The following is a 22,804-nucleotide window of genomic DNA, read 5'->3' on the forward strand; positions in this document are numbered from 1 at the left end:
CGAAGCCTAGTTTGAAAAGGCTGTATTGTTTGTAAGGTGTGCTGGAGTTTTTTTGCATGTGCCTCTCAGCAAATAGAGCACTGTGTGTGCCATTCCTTCTCTCTGTTTTCTTCTCTTTTTAGTCTCCCAGTGTCTTTTCATGTTGTTTTTGTAGCCAGTTATTTCACTTTGGCTAGAGGAAGAGCCGATCACACATTCATTCCAGTTTTGCTCATGGTATTTCCATTATTTCAGAGCAGTGCACTGCAGAGGCAAACAGGAAGGCAGACCTCTTAGGATAACCCTAAGCCTATCCTGTGTAGTCCCAGGCAGTGGTTCAGCACCAGCTTGGCCTCATGTCCTCTTTCCCAAACCTTTTCTTGCATAGTACTCTGCAGCATCACATAGAGTTTTGATACTTCAGAGCCATACTTTCAGGACTGCAAGTGGTTACAACATGCTTGGGAGAGGAACAAGGTCCTGCACTGTGGTCCCACTTATAGAGCAGGGGGCATTGAGAAGATCAGGCCTCAGCTCCCTTGGGCTTTCCATAAGACAGACTTCCTCTGCCTCCATAAGGCAGGTCTGCTTCCAGGCTCCCAGAGCAGATAAGTACCTTCAAGGCCCCATTGAGCCATTAAGACCAGATCCTCAGCTGTAAATCAGAGCAGCTCCATAACATTTTTTCCCCTCACCTGAGCCCTGACCTAGAGGGACCACATCTAGTGGAAAGAGGGTAATTCATTCTCCATGCTCACTCAATCCATAGACCCTCGGCCAAGGATGCTTATTATTGCTAACAGGAGTGCTGTTCTTTATCATACTGGCAGGGCTAAGAGAGCCCTAACTCATTTCACATAGAGCTCTGAATAGCCATTAGCTGGTGAAAAGTTTTGGTGAGATCCAAACTGAGCTGTTCTCCATTTATCCTAATGAGGACTGTGCACTTTGCAGTTCGTCCTCCAACACAGAAATAAACTGTCAGTGGCTTCTCTTCTGCCACAGATTGATCTAATACAACTGCCTCAACGCACTTTGCTTGTGCAGACTGTTCCAGTGCACATTACTGTCATTTCTGATGCCCTAAAAGCTACTGCCTTCTCCCTCCCATGCTCTTAAATGCCTTAAATGCTCTTAAAAAGTGTGGTGACACTTTTACGGGTGATGGGGCAAGGGTCACATGCTGAATCTTTGCATGCCAAGAGATGCAAACAGCAGATTCCCATCCCTAAGAGGAAAGCAGAGTCTGATTTCTTTTGTCACTAGTTTCCTTGTTGCTGCCTGCTTATTACAGATAAACAGAAAGAAAGATGCAACCTTTCTTAAATTGACTTCAAGGTTTTCTGATTGCCAGGATAAAAGATAGTCTAAGCAACCACAGCACAAGCATCTTTGTTTGCCATGAGAAATCAAGAAACACAGAACTGTAATGCAAGATAGTCTAGAATCCATCACAAAACACTGAGCTGAGCCCTTTGTGAGCCATTGCCCAAGTACCAGAAGTACTGCAGGGTGGTAGATGAGGAGCAGGAAGGCCATGATTGTAAATTCATTCACCTGCACTATCAGGTTGCACTGGATGCTGGTTAAAGGAAGAAACAAATGCAACTGATTTGCAACTGCCTGCATGTGTGGTGAACTGCTTTTGTGCCCCTGCACTTCAGACAATTATGCATTCAGCCTGCAGTGGTATTTTAATGGATTGATTAAAAAAAACCAGAACATTAAAATAAAGGGAAATGTTTCAGTTCCAGTCCCAAAACTCTGCATCAAATGTCTGTTTTAGAGAGGCTATGATTCATCTTTAACTTTTCATTTTCTGAATATTTAAAAGTGATTTTCAGATTTTGAATTTTCAATATCTCATTTTTGTTGTTTGATTGTTTTACCTTATTCTGTGATGCCCGTGTTGTAATGTTTTATAGTATGACAAGCATTAAATACCTCGATTCAGAAAAATAGAAAAGTTACTGTAGTTTATAGTGATGCTAAATAATAAATAATCCTTTTGATTTTGAAATAAATTAAACAAGATAAATATTTCCAGAATTACATTTTTAATGTACTGCTAATACTATTGACACAACGTGAAACAATTACAATTAGAGTGAAATAAACAGTGTCAGTATTTAAAACAAACAAATTCCATCCCATCATGATTCTACTCAAAATATCCGCTTTGTTTAATTAACTACAGCTCCTGAGCATCAATGAGTAGATTTTCGTGTTTAACAAGTTCTGTGGAGTTCGGCAACGATTATTATTTCTTTTCAATGGTCATTCTTGTGGAATATGCTGCCTATCATATGATATCCATTACTTCTCTGAAGTTTCTGAAGTCTGCCATCTACATAAGGGAACGGGAATGGTTCTGTGTGACTTAGGTGACAAGCCATAAAACAAAAAATGAATAGTTACCAGCTGCCAGGGCTTACTACTGAAAACTGTTTCATTCAAGTTTATGTATGTCCTCATGGTCCTGATTTTCTAAAAATGGCAATCCAGATGTTCCAGCTGAAAACTACAGGTATCTCCAAGAGAACCAGCATCTATGGAGATATCACCAAAAGGAGTCTCTGCTTTATCTTCTTTCTCTCTTTCTTTTTTTTTTTCATTTCCTTTGCCTTAACAAGAGTAAAACTTGAACACAGCCAGGTGTTTTCACTTCAGAGGCTCCAATTGGCAACAACTCCAGTGCTTGGAAGCTAACAAATTTGTTGTGTCACAATTGATAATCAACTCTAGTAAAAGAATGTCCAAATCAATTGAGCTTTAGCAAGGGCAAACTGACTGGACACAGCCAGGCTCCCAGCAAAAGTAGGCCAAGCTTGATAAATTTGCCCTTATTATAGCTATTGATGTTTAAATTTCTTCAGGGATGTTGTTACATGGGTGCCTAGTGGTGACAGAGGTACGGTGACCTCCTTCGATCCTTAATCTACACCTGTTAGTTGGCTCCCTAGTTGCTTGTGAGTATACTCAAGCTTAAAGGTTAACAAAAGAAAAACAGGCCAAGTTTACGCGACTGCAGCAACGGATCAATGCAGAGTAAATAACCTTCTCTGTCTTATTTCCCCAAGCATTATTGATCTGAGTTCTTTGTTCTTTGTCATGTTTCTGTCTTCTAATCCCAGGGGACACTAAACGATCGGCTCATATTGGACATGTTAACTGGCACATTATGACAGCTACCATTTTGTCACTCAATGCGGTGCTATATATAAAGAACCCTCCATTCAGGGTTTTCTAAGCTGTTCTCTCTAAAACAAGAATGCTTTTTTTCCCTTCAGCTTCCTTTGTTCGCTCACCCTCTGCCCCTTAGGTATTTTGTCTAGAGGTCTGCAATAACACTAAACTTTTTTTTTTTATTATTATTATTAATTGCCGCTCCTAAAATTCCTCCATCCTTAAAGATGGACAGTAATCCAACAGTTAAAAATAATAGACACTTTTGCAGCATTCAGAGCTCGGCAGGAGTTTCAGGCACCAGCAAAGGCTGGTATCAATTCCGACCTGTCGGGGCTTGTTGTTTTTTATTTAGGAACAGGAGCCCTTTCCTTTCATTATCAAGGTTACGTTTAAAGGATATTGCGCTTTCCTAAGTGTCCTCAATGGATTTCTATGGGATATTACAGATATCACTCTAGCCACACGGAGCCCAAGCCCTGTCTTTCAGCTGCGCGGATGCTCCAAGAGCCTTAGCAGCTCTATAAACTTGCAGATTTGTGGTGGAAGTCTGTGTTCACTGGGAGACTATTGGATTTCTATCAAAATTAATTGGATTTCCTTCCTTATGAATGCTCTCTCTACATGCCCATCTCTGAATAAAGACTTGCCAATAATAACTCCCAGAATTATAAAGATTAAAAAAGAAAAAAAAAAAGAAAAGAAAAAGAAAGAAAAAAGTGAACTTGGAAGGCATGGCAACCTACTAGTGCTTATTTAGCCTTCCTCACACTTTATCTAGGACACAGAAAAAGGCTATTTTAAAAGAAAAAGTTTTTCCCTCCTGTGCCAAAAAACTAAAAGAGAGGGATCGAATTGTTGGGGTAAGTGCTGTGTGCCTTTCTGTCAGTGCAAAGGAGAAGACAGCCATCTGAAAAGTACCGCAGGCATTTAAGGCTATGAAATTCATAAGGCATTCTGGATCTGTCTGACACTTAATCAACAGCACGGTATAAGTAGAGGGAGAAGAGCTACACTTTAAAAACAAAGAGAATTGATAGTCAGAAGGTAAATTCCTGTCCATTTCTCTACGTATGGTATTTCACTGTATTAACCATCACTAATCACCATGCAAATATACTCTGTCAGTGGACAATAATAGCATTATTACTTTCCTGCCACAGAATGTTATCTTTGTTTAAGTCACAGCTGAGTCAATCTGTTCTTTGAACAGGTACTTTTGTGAATGTGAAAAAAACCAGTGGAAAAAGCCACTGTATATTTCAGTTGAATTTCAAGTTCCTTCACGTCTCCATAGCTGATAATTAAACCAACTGACCTGCTTCTGCATCGAAGCCTGCAGGAAATTAAGCAGATAATACTCATTAGGTAGATAGGCTTTGGGGGATAGTTTATTAAAAGAAAAAGAAAGAGCCCCCAACCAAACAAATAACAATGAACTATGAATCTCAGAGCAGTCTCATCACTTGGCTCCAGGACTCTCCTTTTTTTCCAGTGGTGGAAGAGTTTGGGGAAGTATTAACTGCAACTTTTGAAAAAGGGACCTAAAAACGTATTTGAAGAATTTATCTCAGTTAAACTCAATCATTCAAGCCTAAAATCCAACCGAAATACTTATTGTTTAAGCAGAAATAGATTATTCCAATATTCATATTTCAAAGATGGCACATTTGCTTTTTTTTCCTTTTTCACTTCAAACCATTAAAATACACTAAAAGCACAACTGGAATGCAGTCTGTCGTGTGTCTTGAGAGACCTCTCATTTTATTTCAAATGGGTTTATTTTCCTTTTTGATATGCTGAATATGCATCCTAAAAAGATGCATTTAATTTCCATAAAGCATTGGTAATTTTTGGACCTGCTGATAAACTGAATAAAACAGAGATCAACCTGATTTAACGGTCAGTTAAATTCACTATTTATCTATCCAGCTGTAAATACTTTGAGGCAAATACCACATATCTTTATCTCTTTATAGTGTGTCTAAAACATCATAATAAAATCTAATTATTAATAAAATTGACATGTAAATGCGAGAGAGGCATTGCACGTGGGCAGTATGTTTGTGCTGCTGGAATCTCTTTCTCCATATTTCCAACCAGCATTTATATTGTGGAGTGTGGCATGAAAAGGTCAAATACGAGAAGAGTTATGGCATAATTATCCTTAAAGGGTTGAATATCTACAGAAAGGACACGTAACATAGTCCAAAAATGCAGTATAAATTTCAAATTGGCTAAAATAAAGAATTTCTTGTCCTAAGTGATGTACACGAGTATTTCGTTTCCTAAAACTGCAGTGTCACTGCCTGGCAGGTGTCAAATAATGTCTCTGTTTTGATTTCAAGTGATGCAGTTAGTGGGGTTTTTATTTCCATTTATTACAATCCCAGTTAACCTTTGTTCCTCACTAGGGCACTATGGAAAGTGATGTCACTGATGTGGTGACATCACTGTGTTAAAATTATGCCACGGTGGCATATATGTGATGAAGTATAATAGTACACAAAATATATTTCAACTGTGCAAAGCCAGATGTGAAAGGCTCTCAGTGTGTTTGCACTGTATATTTTAAAAAAGGTGTTTCCCTGTATTATTTTTATACGACTATAAAATACTATGCAAAAAAAAAAAAAATCTCCTAAATGATATATTATTATTTATTTCTTAATTTATCTTTACTAGCTGTGAGCAAAATGATGAAGTTGGATTCCCTTAGATTACACATACATTCATCCTGATCCTTAATTCACTGGGAGGACAGATCTCAGGTGAGAAGCCAGGTCCATATCCCAGTGTTTAGAATTTCAGTTCTTTGCCCTTTTTTAAGTGCTGGACCAGCAACTACCAAACTCTAGCTGTGGAAGCATTCTGTTTAAAGAATACTGTGAATAGCATTTGAAAGGTTTTTCTAAAGGTGTTTCAGTGGGAGGTTTTGTTTTGCTTTTTTTGTTGTTTTCTCAACGTGACCTTTGCCTCTTTACAGTGCACTCTTATGCTCCAAGTACAGAGCAGGAGCCAATTCTACAGTTTCATACCATTTGTGCCTTGATAGGGCAGTAGTAATATTCTCAAAAATCTTCAGGGAATGTGACCTACCAGTCTGGATTCAGTTTTATAAAGGGACTAGTCTCTCTGACTGTAAAAAGCCTCACAAGAAGCCAAGTCATCACCTAAGTAAAAAAAGAAAAGAAAAGAAAAAAAAACCCAACCAAAAAAGATGGTGGTTCCTAAATCATACTAAAACAACAACAACAACAAAATCTAAATATCAGCACAAAGGATTCTTGGTTTCCTTTAGGAAGTGCTGGGGTAGTTCAGCTGACCTTGAGATGGTTTATTTCAGCGTTTTCCACTGTTAAGTGGGTCATTAGGTAAATGACCAAAGAGACAGACCTGTCAGAACCTCTCAAACTTGTCAGAAAAGACACTTTCCTTCTTCCCATTGGAACTGTGTTGAGAACTATAGAATTAGCCTCTGATTTTCCTGGTTGAAATAATGGGACACTGTCACAGTCCTCAGCTGGGTGAAATTAACATTTTTCTGTTGAGTTTTATAATTTAGGCTAATTTAGGCTATAATTTAGGCTTTGGTCTAGCTGAAAGCTGATCCAGGGTCTGAGCTTTACGTACAAAGGAAAACTCAGCTCTGAGTATCAGTGCATCTATATGCACATGTACCATTTGGCTGATCTGGGATCTTGGGGATATCTGTGATTTTATTGGTATTATTCCTTCATCCCTCTGTTGTTAAAAAAGGATGTTTCCATAAATAAAGCTTTTAGACTGTTCTGCAGATTTACCTCCTGCCTTCCCAGGCACACCCCAACCTCTTCTAATAATACAAATGTTATCAGTCTAAAAGTTATTCTTGTCCTTAGTGTGTATTCAAAGGCCAGGATGGAAAGACATCAGGGTCAGAATGAGGAAGGGTCAAACTGACCATAAAAAGATATTTTTTTTCCCTTCACATACTGTACAAAGCAGGATCGTCAGAGTAGTCACTCGCAAACCATATTATTCATAACACTTCACAGTTTTCTCATGGAAGCCGACAAACGTGCATTGCATGAACATATTTTGTTAATTCCTAAATTTCTGCTATGAATACAGCTGAATAATTTTAGAGCATTTTCCTGACAGCAGTGATGGTGATACTTTGTAGCTTCCCTTGGATGTACATTACTACTGTTTTGCTCATTTAAGGATGAGTAAAAAGTGGCACAAACAGTGAAATAAAGGTCAAGAACAGGACTATGAAAATAGAGGGAGCTTTGACAGTTTTGAATGACTACCCCATATTCAAGTAAAACTCTGAAATCTTATACTAAAGTAGTTCGCCATTTATCCAGAGCACGGTATTTCAGGAGAAATTACTATGTTTAACTAAAATGTGGCAAAACATTTTTGTATTCTTAACAAATCTTTAGATTCAAGCTAGAAACCTCTGGGCCATTTGTTTGATCTTCATATTTTAACATCTTAACAGTCACAGTTCACCCATGGCAGTAAGAGACATAATTGCAAGAAAGCACACTAATACGGACCAGAGCTGAATTAAACTGTGTTGATGGAGATAACCAGTTGCATATGTTTTTAGTTAGCAGGAGCCAAATCAGATAACCTCCATACAGAAACACTGGGCTTGATGGATATTTATTTCTCAGAAAAGACTGGATTGCAGCCTGAGCCGTGATTACGATGTCTGTCCATTTATACTTAGGAATCAGGAAAATGAAATTCTGGATAAAGTGAAAAGGTGACTGGAGAGGAAGGAAGAGCAAAGTGTGTGAAGGGCAAAGACATAAACATTGGTGCTGTTCTCTTTGTGTTACTAGACAAGGACCTTCTATTGATTTCTCTAGGCATGCTTGCACTTCCTTCCTTCAGTGACTAATGATACGCCCTTTGGGTTATGATGACACTGCATTTCATAGGCCTGCAGGTCGAATACCTGATGTATTCCCTGCCCAGCTCCTTCTTTAAGTCACTGTCCGACTCCAAGCCAGGCTCTTCTCAACGTGAAGCAAATAAGAAAGGGAGATAATTTATGTCGTTCATCTCAGGACAGAGAATAAAATGCAACTCTTCCAACAGGCTCAAACATAGCTGGGTCTTGTCTGGGGTTTCATTTCCAGTCAGCAGCATTGCATCCAGTCTGGTGCCTTGAATGTTTTTCTCACAACAGTTTCCAGAACTCTGTTTCCTTCTGCAGGAGCCCCAAAGTGCATATGTGTTAGGCACACATTTCTCCACCCACCTCTGCGTTGGAACACAGATTTGTTTTAACTTTGATTAACAATCCTCCACAAAAATTTAAAGAAAGAAGTGACTGATTCTTCTCTCACTTTCAGTAAATTAGGAATAATTCCCCTCTACCTCCTACCCCTAGGCCATGGAGTTAACACAAATAATGTAAAAATGGTGAAGGTGACAGAAGAGTTAGGCTAAAAATGAAGAAGCCTACTGCCTTCAACACAGAGAATGTGGGCTGCAAATTATATCTCAGCCTATTTAATTGCCAGGCAAAATGTGGGACAAGAACTCTTGGGGGCTCCCAGTCATCGTCGATATGAAGCATTTGTTATAAGTAGCCCATAATAGCTGCTCTGGCCAGCCTCCTTCTCATGTTCAAGAAGTAAAAACAGCAGGAGATTTTTGAAGGCGTGAAGAAGTAAGCATCTGACTTTCACTTACTTTCAACAAAATTTTGTCCTATCACTACCCTGCGTGCCTTTGAACATATCGACCTATATTCCACCAGCAAACTAACTTTTGCATAATGAACTCTGAGCTCTCACTGTAACCACCTGAAAGACCAGTAACACCACAAGTGAGAGATTCAAAATAATGTAATGTAACCTTAAACTACTCATTTGAACAAAGGACTTTTTTATCTCAATATCCAACACTGCTTTTGCTGCTTAGGGAGAATGATTATTTTTGTGAAGCTGGAGATCCCATCATTTAATGTGCAAAATCTAGGATGTCAATCAGAATGGCTAAATAGCTCATGTTTGTAACAAAATGTAGCCGTAAGGCTTTTCTGAAGCACCTCATAATATAAATGGGATTTTCTCATCTAGAGACTGAATTTACAGCTCTGATGTAAAATTTTCTGTCTTTCAGGAGACTACTGTGACTTGAAAAAGCCTTAGAAGGCATAGAAATACATCCCTAAAAGCCTAGAAGAAGACTGATACTGAGAAGCCTCCAGACTCCTTTCCATGATTGCCTATTCTTACAAGAACACTGAAAACAGTTTAAATAAGTGCAGAGACACTGCCCCTGTCTCACCCTCTTTTGATGCCAAATCTCCCCAAGGAGGAGATAATTATCTCTACTCTCAACTGTTAGAGTGGAGGGCTGCCTTTGGTTCAACAGCAGGATGCAAACATTTCTTTCTTGGGCTGCACTGTATTTATACTGCAACTTTGCCAAGTGTTGATAAGGAGACACTGATGTGTAAAACCTGAGCATATCTAATCTTTGCTCCAGTCACTGCTGACGGCGGTACACATGCCTTCTCCTTTTCCCCATCTCCCCTAAACATATTGGCCAAAGAAATGAGTGGAAAAGATTGGAAAGCAAGCACTTGCTAGCCATAGCAGTGCTGACAAATGCCAGTGGCCATGAAGTTTGATCTCAAAGCATGTGGAGTAACATGGATGGGGATTGGAGGGGAGCAGGGAAGCTTTCCAGGGACTATTCTGGATGCTGAACTGGAGATTCCAGAAGCTGCTACAGCAAAAAACCTGCCCATATCATACTCGGACTGCATCCCAGGCCCTGCTGGAATGTGTGGAGATATTTCATCTGGTAAGGAGATGCAGTCAGGCACAGGAGTGATGCTGACAGCGTCAGGAGACAAGAAAATTCATACAGAAAGTGAGCAGAAAGGAGGATCTGATTTCTAGTTATTCAAATGCCAAACAGGTGAAGTGACCTACCAGCAGCCAAAGGGTCAAAGCAGGTTCTGAGGATTAGAATCGAATCAAATTGAAAAGTTCTTTTGGAAGGGACCTTCAAAGATCTATTCCAACTGCCTGAGCTCTTCAGGGCTAATCAGGAGTTAAACAGTACTAGTGAGGGCATTGTCCAAATGCTTCTTGAACACTGGCAGGCACTGGGTATCACCGTTATAATCTATCAGGCCAGGCTAAGACAGAGGAGTATTTACTCCAGTAATACGTGAGCTCATCAAAATACTCTGCTAACGGCCAATAACATGAAGAAACATACATCTGAGGATAATTTCGTAGTTATCTTGTTTCTGAAGCTGCTTTTTTTCTCAGTTTCATTCATTTTCCTTCTACTGCCACCATTAGGAGGTGCTGAATGGATGCTTTCTCCAGGCAGACACATATTACGCCAACTGATACAGAAATACATTCACACAGGGAATTCCTGAACCGCCTGTTAGTTTTAGAAATATTATTCAAGAGCCAAAATTATGTGATCCTTCTTGGAACACAAAGACCATGAAAATCAGTAAGAGTTTTCCTCCATTGAAGATCTGGAAGTCTGTGCCATCTCTTAATATCCAACAGACTTCTCAACTATCTGGTGTGATTTTCTAAATTGAAACATATGATAGAAATGGAAAGCTTAATGAAGTTTCCTCAGCTTACTAATTATTCACTCTTTATTTTTTTCTTCCGTTCATTGCCTGACAACTGAAGATTGCAGAGACATAAGCCTGCAAGGTTTGAGTTGCTCATAAAACCCCTTTTTCTCTATCCACACAGGTTAAGATAAGAAAGAAATAATAACATCACTCATGTAATAAGAATGCCAAATGTCTGATCTGATTTTTTCAAATGAGTATTTTTAACATCCTGAGATTGATGAATTAGTAGGGATTTTAATTTTAAATCTGTGGCCACTATTGCCACACTTCACTGACTAGGACCAGCAGCTATTCCATCCATTTGTAATTTTATTTCTTTACCAAGTGCTTGATCACGAGAAACAATAACTGTCAGCAGCATAAATTCCCTCAGAACTTTGAAGATGTACTCTGACTAACTACAGATCCAATAACCTAACTGCTTGCAATATCTCTCAGGATCAGTCTCTACCTATTCGAGACTGAGCCGTAATGTTCTGTAGACTGTAACTGTCTACAGAAGAAGGAGCCTTCAATATATCGGTGTATGAAATCATTCCTATTCCTCCACAGTAGTTTGTAAAGTTTCCAAAGAGCTTTCCAGGCTTTCTGGATGAAAGCCACTGTATAAATGTAAGATGCCATTATTATTTATTGTTTCAGTTTGACAGAAAGATGGAGGGTTTCATTTTGACTTTATATTTCCATCTCCTCTCCACTTTGCCTTTGTTTCATAACTTTATGACATGCAGGATTTTCCTTTGTATTCCTTCCAAGCTATTAAGACAGAGAGGTTGGAAATGCTGTAGACACAAATAAGTTTTTTATTATAGCAATTTTTAATTATTATTTGTGTTCTCATCACATAGGAGATTAGACTAAAGGCCTCAAGCACCAGCGTCCTGTGTCTGAGGGTAGCTGGTCAGGATTTTCCTAAAAGGAAATTTATGTCCCATTCACAAGGATCTTGCAGACAGGGAAGCTTTTTTCACCACCCTACATTTCTGCTCACCTTGGCCCTTCGGAATGCTTTTTAATATTTATTTTAAACATGGTTCTTTGCAATCTTCTGTAATAGTTATTATTCTCTTCGTTTAGTTATTATTTAGTTATTATTTTCTGTTACCTTTCTCCCAAATATATATATGTTTAATTTATCCCATATTTTCTAGTAGGGAACTGTATTGTATATTTCTTCTTGAATATTTAATTTAATAAGTTCTAGTAAGGTAAATGTTAGTTGATTCTACTTTGAATCATCCATAATTTTGCTAACAACCAGAAAAAGAGACAAAACACCTGCTCTTCAGTATGGCTTTGCTGCTTGAGCCAGCTGAAGAGGAGTGTCAGTTCTGAACAGTCTTTAGAAGAGCAGAGAATGAGACTCAGCTCTCATCCCATTACCAGCCTTATTTAATCTAAAATACATCTAAAAGAGACTCCGTTATCTCTGAGTTGTGTGAACACAACACAGCACGTTGATGCAAGATCTGTGGTGAACCATATAGAAAAAAAAGGCGGTGTATGGAATCCTAAGTATGTGAATTCAGCAGGTAAAACAGGACGCAAAATAATGTTTGAGGTCTGTGGCTCTGTCTCATATAGTGAAGGAGAAGATAACTGCTTCTTTAGTGCAGAGAAATGAGAACAGCAGAGAATTAGTATGATGGGTGCCATAACTGCATTAATGTCAGTAATATCTGTCGCAAAGCAAAAAATAGATTAAAGGAGGAGTGTGCTGTCTAGCACATCATGGTGCCATGTGATCTCCCAAATGCTGAAATACTGAGGTAGATTGTTTTTTTGTTTTAATCATAATTACTCCAGTGTCAAATGAGATCGTAATGAGATATGGAGTTGTTAAGGAGAGTTCATCATTTTGGTACTTCTGTGAGATGGTGTCAAATAACAAGTTTTTCTCCCCATGTTTTTCCCACTTTTGCAGCTGCCTCTTCATTTCCTGGTTTGGAGACTGACTCAGAATTGAAGACATTAAGCATTAAAATTAGCTGAAAAATAAAGGGTGGAGATGTGAATAATGTCAGGGACTTTGAATTCTATTTCTCATGAACTTTCAAGCTTGTTCAACTTTTCTTAAAAGTCTTGTTTAATACTTGTTGTTCCAGCTACTTTTAGAAGACATTTTGGAAGACATGAAGGCCAGATACTTCAGACACGAAGCCTAATGACTTGGGGCACAGACCACTTAAAAATCAATCCCAAATCCCTGAGGCTTCTGTACTTTGGCTGATAAGGCAGAACCTGGTGTATCATCAAAATTTTTGTGATATCCTTTGATGACAATGCAGAAACCATGATAATGTAAAATAATGGATTAAATTTGTATGAGCATAACTGTAGTGATGAAACAATTGAAACTCATTTCTGAAGGCATTCATGCATTGGTGCTCGCTCAGGGTTTAGGCTACAATGCTGCTATCCCTTCAAGACTAGACGGAGATGTTTTCTGTTGATGACCATTCTCTGCTATTATACTTGTAAATCACAGCCTGTCCTCATCCTTGAAGATCAAAAAGGGAGTAATTTCTGTTTTACAGGAGATTACTTGCACTACAAGCCTTACTCTTGCTCACTTTGAGGTACTTAAATAAATCTGGAGCCCTGGCTGTAGGACAGACAGACACCACCAGTGGGAAAATCAGCTCTGAACTTCATAACAGGAATTTCATTCATTTTCTGAATGTATTCATCCTTATCCATTAGCCCAGAGGACCCAGGTCTAGCAGACTCCAATGAAATTCAGTCCACTGCCTCAGGTTAGATTAAATGAATCTATACTTCAGATCAGCAGAATTAAAAAAAAAAAAATACAAAACCCAAACCAACCAGAAAACACCAACAACCACATAACCATAAAATAATATGGAAGGAAGTAAAGGAAAAAAAAAAAAGGGATATTTTTATCTGTGCAGCTGACCAGATATTTCCATCTCCAGATTGCTCCCTCTGCTGCCTGCAAGGCAGCTGGAGGGGAGCTAGCAAAGGTGAGCTCTGCATCCCTCTTCCTCGCCCAACTCCCAGCATTAGAGATGCCGACAGTTACTAGATAAAGTTAAAGACTCATGTAGTGATCTTCACACTAATTGGACTATAATGTATAGCCTCGGTCAAGCAAATCTCTCCCAGCACTCCTCTCCACAGACGGCAATCAAGCCATTTACAGAAGATGCATCGGCTGCTGGGACCCTGGAGTAACCTTAAACTACACTGGCCTTTTAGCAGAAAACACAATTAATTTTGATACTGAAGGGCAATTAGGACTGGGGTTAAAATAAAAAATCTTCTGAACAGAGAATGTCAAAGACTGGTAAGGAAACTATTTCCCTTGTACACAGCTTGTTGAAGGTCTGTAAGCACGGCGACTGTCAGCTCATGTTAATTCATATCACTTTGAAAACCTCTCATTTCAATGTAGGAAATATAAATCCAGATTAATAAGCACTGTGCTCAAACCTCACTAAGACTGATGGCTGTTTTCTTTAAGTCTTTTGCTGCTGAAATGAGCAGAGCTTTTCCCTCTTGCTGAGGAAACCTGTTTTACATCCCAGAATGTAGTGAAATGACCAAATGCATTTTTTTTGTTCTGTTCCATTTCTAAAAGAAGATTGTCTCCCAGCTGACACTCTGCAGATCACGGCTAAGAGCAAATCTTGTCAGCAACTCTATGAACTACTCTTTAGAAACACAGAAGACGTTCAAAGTAATATGTATCTACATGCACCCACATGCCCTGATGTATGTGCAAGGCAGCCAAAATTTTGACCTCGCCTGCACGAACTGCTTAGGTCGATGCCACTCTCTACAAGTCAAGCAAATGAACCAGGTTTGTTAGTTATGGGTTTTCATGTTGCTGTTGTTGTTTCCTAGAATCATAATTATAGAATGGCTTGGGTTGGAAGGGACGTTAAAGCCCCTGCTGTAGGCTGTTTGACACCCACCAGAACAGGCTTCCCAGAACTCCATCCATCCTGGCCTTGAATACCTCCAGGGATGGGGAATAATACCTCCATTGGTGGGGCATAACACCTTATGAATGGGTCATTTTTTTCCCCAAAAAGCAATTAGTTGAGCACTGAGCTGAAGCCCATGAGTGTCACTGACATAAATGAAGCATGACAACAGCCACGCTGACACAAAAAGGACAGCAACATCCAGTGAAGATTTCCACTGCCCATTCTGTTCAGGAACTAGAGATAAAAGATGAATGCTCAGGAACCACGTGTGCAAACCTGATCCTGCCACACTTGTATTAGGCAAACATTTCAGACACGTTATCCAGTAATCGTGACTGAAGATATTGCTGGGGACAAACACTGAGTGAAGATAGTCATTTTCTCAAACTGAACATGAGTATTTGTCCATGACAGTTCAGGAAAAGATGGGCAGCTTCAATATCAATAATCACAAAAAAAGTCAAGCTGCCGGCCAGTTTATGAGAAAGCAATGAGAGACTGTTCCAAGGGATGGGATGTTTGTGAATCTTTTCCTCAAAACACTCCCTGAACACGCAGATCTTCAAAGTGCACACTAAGGAGTGTTACCATCCAGTGGTACCCATGCAATAAAGCCATCACAACTCTTACAACAAATCCTATGGCCTTGACTTTGAAAATCTGTTCCTGCTTTGGTCCACATTCCTTCTTTTTTCCACGACCTCCAAAGTGTTATCAGACATCTAAGGTAAGGGGGTTCCCCATGATAGTGAGTGACCAGCATAGACTGATTGCATGCAAATTAGCTTTTTTTTTTAGAGTTTGTCAGAGCGCCCATAGCTCATGACAAGTGTTTTTGTTGTTGCTGTTTTTTTTTTTTAAATGCAGTTTAAACAAATCTCTGCATTTAATACCAAGTGAATATTTCCAGGTATGTGCAGGCACATCAGGATTGGAAAGAGATGTGAGAGGGTGAAAAGGAGTCTTTCTGTGGCTGGAAAAAATCAAAATGCCATTTCCCTCAATGCTATTGAAAAGACTCATTTTTCTTGGTCTTTTCAGGTTCTCTTTTCTGTTTATAGGACTCTCCAATCTGCAGAGAACTGTTTTCTCATCTGAGGCTCAAGGAGCCATCCTACAAGCTTTACTTGGGAAACCACTAACTGATGTTAGATTTACACAGTGAGTAGTTTTTATATATTTTTTCTTAAAAGCAGCATCCTGGGGGAATCTCACAGTGGCAAAACCAGCACAATAATCACTAATAGTCAATAGAGCATCTAGAGGAGTTCACAGGGTTAAATCTGTGTTGTTTTCACAATTTGATTTAATCTCCATTTTGTCAACCTGTTTAAAGTTCCAGGGCCCCATTCCCACCAGCTACAAAGAAGGGTGAAGAGCCCAGAGTAAACTCATATGGGCTTTTTAAGTACAGCATGATTCATATTTGTGTGCAGCCTCTGTCATGGGCTGTGCGCTGCCCACTGCCAGAAACCATGTCACCCTCTCAATCTTGTGCCAGAGGGGGCAGGTGGACAAGATAACTTAATAGCTCTTATTCATTTGAAATTTCTGTGGTTATAGGGTAGGTCACCTTGTTCAGCAAGAGAGGGAAAGCATGTAAATCTTCAGCCCAAACTCAAGCTCCAGTGTAAGCAACTTTCAGAGAAGCTGAACCTATAATTCTTCTCTTATTATCCTGTTATTTCTTGGGGCATTCCTATACAGATGAGTGATGCAAAGGCTCCAACAGTAATGAAAATAAAAATAATCCACCGCATTCACACGCATGACATGAAAGTGAAAACTCCCACCAATGACTTGAGTGAGGGACAGGAGCAGGTCTGGTCTCTGCAAAGCATATGGCTCTGTGTTGGAAAGAGGCGTAATGATGTTCCCACATCCATGTGCATTCGGGTAAGAGTGCAGCACACATCCCACTTCCCCACGTGTGGGTCTGCCCCAGCCCTGCAGAGTGCTGCTGTGCCAACCTGCAGCAAACTCTGCAGTCACGCTGCTTGATGTCTGGGTCAGGGCAATTTACAGTGAAGACTAAAAGGGATAAGGTTTTCCTGCGTGTATTATGACTTCCTTTTGTGGAGAAACTTGGAGGTAGAAACATGAGACTGGATGAAAGTAACCGAGAATCTGCATTTGAAAATGGCCAGCAATGAGCCCTGAATAGGTGTGAACAAACAGCTGAATCTGATGTCCTGCAGTACCTCCTCCTGACATTCAAAATTTAAAAGTGGTTTTATATCCTGGAGCATGTGAAGCATCTGAAATATCATCTAAGTGGATTTTTTCCGCTGTCGTTGATAGCTAATCAGTCTTACCTGTACCTTTATCAGCATATAGTTAAAAAGGGAGAAACAAATGCAAAATACACCCATATTTTTGGGAGTCAAGCAGAATTGATTTTCCTTGATAAAAGTGGCAACTGCAAAGTAAAGTTTCAGTGTTCATTTTCCTATGCACAAAAATCATCAGGCCTTTCTGTGCTGAAAATCTTCAGAATCATCGGTTTTGCACAGGCTCCATTAATAAACAATACTTCTGTCACACTTTTCATCCAAAGAAGGAGAATCACCTAAAAACTCTATTTAATTAACCTTTACAGCCCCCTTGTGAGCTTGGCATTATTATCTCCATTTCACAAATGGGCACATTGAAACACAAAGAGCTTAAGTGACTTCCCTACAAGTGAAACTACATAGCAGGTCAATCGCAGCTCTTGGAATACATCCCCCGTCTCTTGGGTCCTGGTCCCCTGTTTTAAGTGCTACAAACCTTCCCTTCTCAAAATGGGTAAGGATTCAGATCATTATTTTTTATTTTATTGTACCTAAGCTGCTCATATCTGGGGTAAAACTCTGAAAAACACCTAAAAAATGCTGTGCAATTTGAGCATCTGAAAGAGCTACTGAGAAGGAGAAGCGAGCTCTCATTTTGTTTAAGGGCTGTACACAAATGTCTCTGGTGGAAAATAAGGAGTCTTTAAGAATGATGTGTGACTTCTAGTGATGGTGCCTGGGTTAGTGAGGGTATTTATTTTTCCCTTCATTAAGAAACAACTTATCATTCCAGTAAAGGAGCTGTTAATGAGTTTGTTCACACTCGCTGAGAAATGACTGCAGGATACTCCTCAGAGAACTTACTCCGAATGCATACATAAACCAGCCACAGCCCTAGGTACAACCAGCAGTCTGCAGAAAGGAAGTGCTTTGGGGTTTTTGCCTTCCCGTTTGTTTGCTTTTTTTTCTTTGTTTTTGCTCCCCCTCCAGTTCACAAATAGTTCAACAGATAAGTGGAGGAATCCTGAAGGCTTGGAGCAGGAATAGCACTCCTGAACCACCACTGGACTTGTTCAGGGGGCACGAAGCTGCTGGTCTGGTGGCTGATGGGCAGTGGTGGAGGAGGATACTCCAACCCACCCACGAAGGCAGAATCCACTACTACTGCTCCCCAAATCACCAGGAGATGTACATTTCCATTGCACTTTGCAGGTGATAACACCTGATCCTTTAAAGGGGGCAGCTGCCCTCACCAGACCAGGTGAGGCTGAAGCCTCCAGTCCCTACACACAAGAAGGCCACTTGGATTACATCCTAACAGCACACATGGGGATACATATATTCATACTCTAATAGGAGAAGAGGGTAGCAAAGAAGTTTTCTTCTGCATGTGCTTTCATTGTGCCCTCAGGCTACTGGCTTGGAGCCAGTGCAGTCCTGTACTGGGCAAAGTTTGGGATTCCCCAGTGCTGGAAAACATTCTCCTGGCACTATTTCAGACACTTACCCTTTTGACGTTACAGTTTTTGAATGTGGGTTAGCACATAATTAGACTGTGCAACACTAAAAGAGAATTACTGAGCAGGCAAGGCAGCCTGCCTGCCCTTTGGGTGGCTGGGAGCTGATCCTACGATTCCTCTGCACGTCTTCACTTTGTTTCTAAAAAACTGGATGCCTGTGTCTGTGCTATATATACACATGGGTGTATATATATAATCCCTCCTCACTGTCCACCCGTTGTCCTTCTGTTCTATTTGTCAGCTGTTTTGAGAAATATTTCCGATTCAGCAACATGAGTAATTGCTGGGGGGTTTTGTTTGTTTGATAAAATATGGATAACAAATGGCAACATTTGCTCTTCATACTCCACTCCTACCCCAAGAAGACCCACCCTGACCTCCAGAATGAAATCAGTAACTTCACTCCTCTTCATTTCCTCATCCTGTGTCTAAAGTCAGGGGAAGTGGGTTGCGACCTTTTGCACATAATGTGACACACGGCACAGAGGGCCGGAAGGCAGAAAATCATTCCAACAAAAGGCCAGAGCTCTGGGTTAGGTAAATTCAGGAAGGAGAGAGATAGGAAATGGCAGTAATGTCGCCAATAGTCTAAGAAGATCCTGGCACCAGGCTGGGTGTGAAATATGAGGTTGTCTCTAATAAGGACAGAATAAAACCTTCAGCTCACATTGAAATGCATGACACCAAAGACATTTACGGAAACAACGCTGGAAGGGAGGTGGAAGATGATTTTTTTTTCCAGGGAAGCTAGCTGCCAAAAAAAAAAAAGCCTCCTGTTTCTTATTGAAGGATACGATGGCCAGGTCGGATGCCCAGAGAGCTCAGCTTGTTAAATGGCAAAACCCTAGGATGAGTTGCTCTACCTATATTCATCCTCTTGGTCACTTAGAGACCATCTGGTCATCTTGCTTAGGATCAGAAAAGCATTTTGTGGCCATATACCCATACAGTGCCATTTTACTATCATGCCTCTTGCTGTCTGGATATATGTTTATTAAGCACTGTCACTGGATAATGTCTAAGTCAATACGCTTATCCTTCAAACACTCTGATGTGTGGAAATGCTGTCTCCCTATGTTACAGAGATGCACAAGTATTATATATTGACGCAAGAAGCCTGCAGAACCAGAGCACTACTGGCCAGTTCTGCAATCCCCATGCCACGCTGCCTATGAGCAGAAATAGAAGGAAGAAAAACATTGGAACGGTGACATGGGAAAGTGCAGCCTTCAGAAATCTCTCTTGGTTGTCTGAACAAACCCCAGTCTGTCCAGTTGCTCACAGCAGTGAGATCGGCAGAAGAGGCCTCTCCTGTGATTCTTTCAGTTTGAGCTGGAAATAAAAGTGACAATATCCCTTACTAACTACTTTGGCAGCTCTTTGACTGAATCAGGAAGCTCAGGCACAGAGTGAAAGGAAAAAGACAAAGGAAACAAGATCCAAATATCTCATGGGATTTTTCATGACTTTAAAAATTGTGTGATAGGAGCTTGACTTGTTAAGGGTTAAAGTTCTTATTTGCACAGTAGTAAGTGTCTGCACTATTAAAGGCAATGACTGCTTTGTTATTAGCATCAATGAAAACAGGAACTACCTCTTCAACACCTATCTACCCTCCTGATAACTGCACTGATCCAGAGAGAACGTAAGTTCCCTTTGACTGTTATGTGTTTAACCACCTTGTCCTTGGACCCTATCTGCATCCTCTACCTGAATTAAAATGAACCCTCCTTTCTTTATCCTCCCTCTGACTTCATTCCCACTGACCCTCTATTCAGCTGATCTCATTTAAGAATGGGTGTATTTTATTTCTTTTATGACTTTGCCTTCTGCAAGAAACTCCCAGTCCTTCCAACCTCAAGCCACGTGTGACATTCTGTCCCCGTCAAAAATCAGATCATTCCTTCAAAATAAGAACTGGCACCGGGTCAAAGCCCTGAAGATGAAAGGAAGGGTTAAGTTTACTTTCAATATTGGAGGAGGGTTCGGAAATAAATGTCGAGGTTAAAAAGTCCAGATGGTAATTCAACTGTATCCCTGCTATAAACATGATTTGATTTATGGGAACCACTAATGGTATCTCAGTTTAGATCTGGATGGCTTTGCTTTCTCTCATCTGTAGCTTTAAATTCATCGGATTTTTTTCACTCCCACTATGAATCTTTCACTACAAAGAGATACTCCTATCAAGAATTTGGGAGTTCTTTAAAACCCAGCAATTGATAAACGTTAACAATCCTAATCCATGCAAATTACTGTCTGATGCCTTTATTTCTAATACCAAGCCAATGCGCTTATTCAAAGCAGTCTAAAAGAGCTTTGACAAGTTCAGTCTTAGAGAACTGTATCTCCTATTGCTGTTTTCCCTCTCCTGTCCTTTGGGGATCAAGCTGAATCAGTTTTCACTTTTTTCTGACGTTGCGATTATTAGGTTTCTCAGTTTTGTCAGAAAAATCCATCAGAAATGTTTATCTCATGGGGCAAATAGCAATGGAACAGCATGTTTATCACTTCGAGGGCCATAATCTACAGGCAGCAATGGCCCAATCCGGTTTGTTTTAAAACACAGAGGCTGAAAAAGAAAAATGCCCGTGTCTGAACTGTGTGATGGAGATGTGCAGAACTGCATTAGCCCTGTCATCCATTTCTTTATGTCTCTATATTTTGGCTGTCAGTCATTATATATATATTGCCTGAAGTCCTTAACAGTTTACTTCTTCCATCCTCCAGAAAGCAAAACAGTTGCCCTCAACTGTTAACACCCAAAGAACGGTAGCTTTTCATGGAAGACTTTGTGCAACTCTGTGCCCACAGAGTACCTAGCCTACACTGCAGTCTCTTTTGAGAGGTAAAAGTCAGTTAAAACTGACTGAAATGGTGAGAGGAGTACTTTCAAAACGGTCAGCATAGATGGTTTCTGTATGACACATTCTTGTATGCCTGGCTATCTATCCAGTATATGTTTAAGACACCTATGCTACATACAAGTGTCCATTTGTAAAGCCATCTAAACATAGATCAGTGTTTAGAAGATACCATTTTTAAGTCATGCATGCTATGGAAAAATTACAGAGAGTGCAGCACAATGAAAGATGATGAATGTCTTAGGAATACCCCAGCCTCATTCGCTGGGTCAGCACATAATGAAAGGGTAACCCGGTATCCAGAATCTGAGCTTTACAAGGATTTATAGATGCACTGATTGGCTTTGAATCACTTATGTCTCTAAAGACCTGCCACAAACTTCCACCAAACCATTCCTAAATTCCTCTCAGGCTGAGAGGATGTGGGAGTAAAAGAAAGCAAATGAAATTAGTTGCTGTCTGTCACATGGTTCCTTATAGCGTCATACACAGATACCTTAGCAAGAAGGCCACTGCAAGAAATAGAATGCAGTAGTAGAGTAGTGGAGGGTACAACAGAACAGATGAGGAACAGACATTTCAGCCAAGTCACTCTTAAAGAAACCTCTCCTTAACAGACCAGGGAGAAACCAATACCTAAACCAGAGTTTACAGGCAATTCAAGCATGCTGCTTTTGAGAGCCTATAGTCACATTTGTATTGTGGCCCTCTATGGAAACCTGTTCTTGTTTCCAGCTGTGGCAATGATTTGCTGCGTGGTATTGAGTAAATCATCCAGTTTCATTATAGAGTTGGTCTGCACACAACCTCCCGCCAAAATAATAAAAGGTGAGAAGTCAAAATCAATTTCATTAAGTTGGTACAAGTCAATATTTGGATGCTCTACGATGGGGATGGAAGTGGCTCAAAGCCAGCACCAGAAGTGTTGTTTTAAATGGACAAAATAAAAGTCATCAAAATAAGAAAATTGATTTGGGGAAGTTAAATCAATGCATGCACCTAGTACAATTTACACACCTGACTAAAATGCTATAAGATATATGCTTACAATCACTAAGTGTTGCTATTATTACATGAACATTGCAAAAAACCACAGACTTTTGACTGAAGGTAAGTGCTGAGCCGCCCAGTCTGAGATTAGCTAACACAGAGCCTTGCCTTCAGTCAAACATGTTCTGGCTTCATTTATTTAGTGCACAGCTCCATGTAGCTCTGAGCAATTTTCTTGTTTTAGTCTAGCTGGAAACTATTCTTCATTGACATACTGGACTGGAACATGCCTGCCTTTACATTCCTTAGGACATTCATCGTGCTTTTGTTCTAGTATGTCTAAATTGGTATCAAATTAACTCTTTCATTTATGTCAGTGCAATTCTGTATGTGATCATCAGCGGAACCA

At 40.0% G+C, this 22,804-nt stretch overlaps 2 long non-coding RNA genes across 2 annotated transcripts in view; one reads left to right on the plus strand and one right to left on the minus strand.

Annotated features, from left to right (window-relative positions):
• The window catches only part of LOC149916290 (uncharacterized), a 37,094-nt gene that overhangs the window by 11,607 nt on the left and 2,683 nt on the right, over positions 1 to 22,804 (minus strand). The gene's annotated exons all lie outside the window — the stretch shown is intronic.
• LOC149916291 (uncharacterized) lies at positions 5,870 to 14,270 on the plus strand. Its single transcript, XR_016470444.1, has 3 exons — positions 5,870 to 5,936; positions 9,295 to 9,984; positions 12,720 to 14,270. It is a non-coding gene; the product is annotated as an uncharacterized LOC149916291 (long non-coding RNA).

Source organism: Phasianus colchicus, chromosome 12 (genome assembly GCF_987193195.1).
Source record: "Phasianus colchicus chromosome 12, bPhaCol1.hap1.1, whole genome shotgun sequence".
Classification (NCBI taxonomy): Eukaryota; Metazoa; Chordata; class Aves; order Galliformes; family Phasianidae; genus Phasianus; species Phasianus colchicus.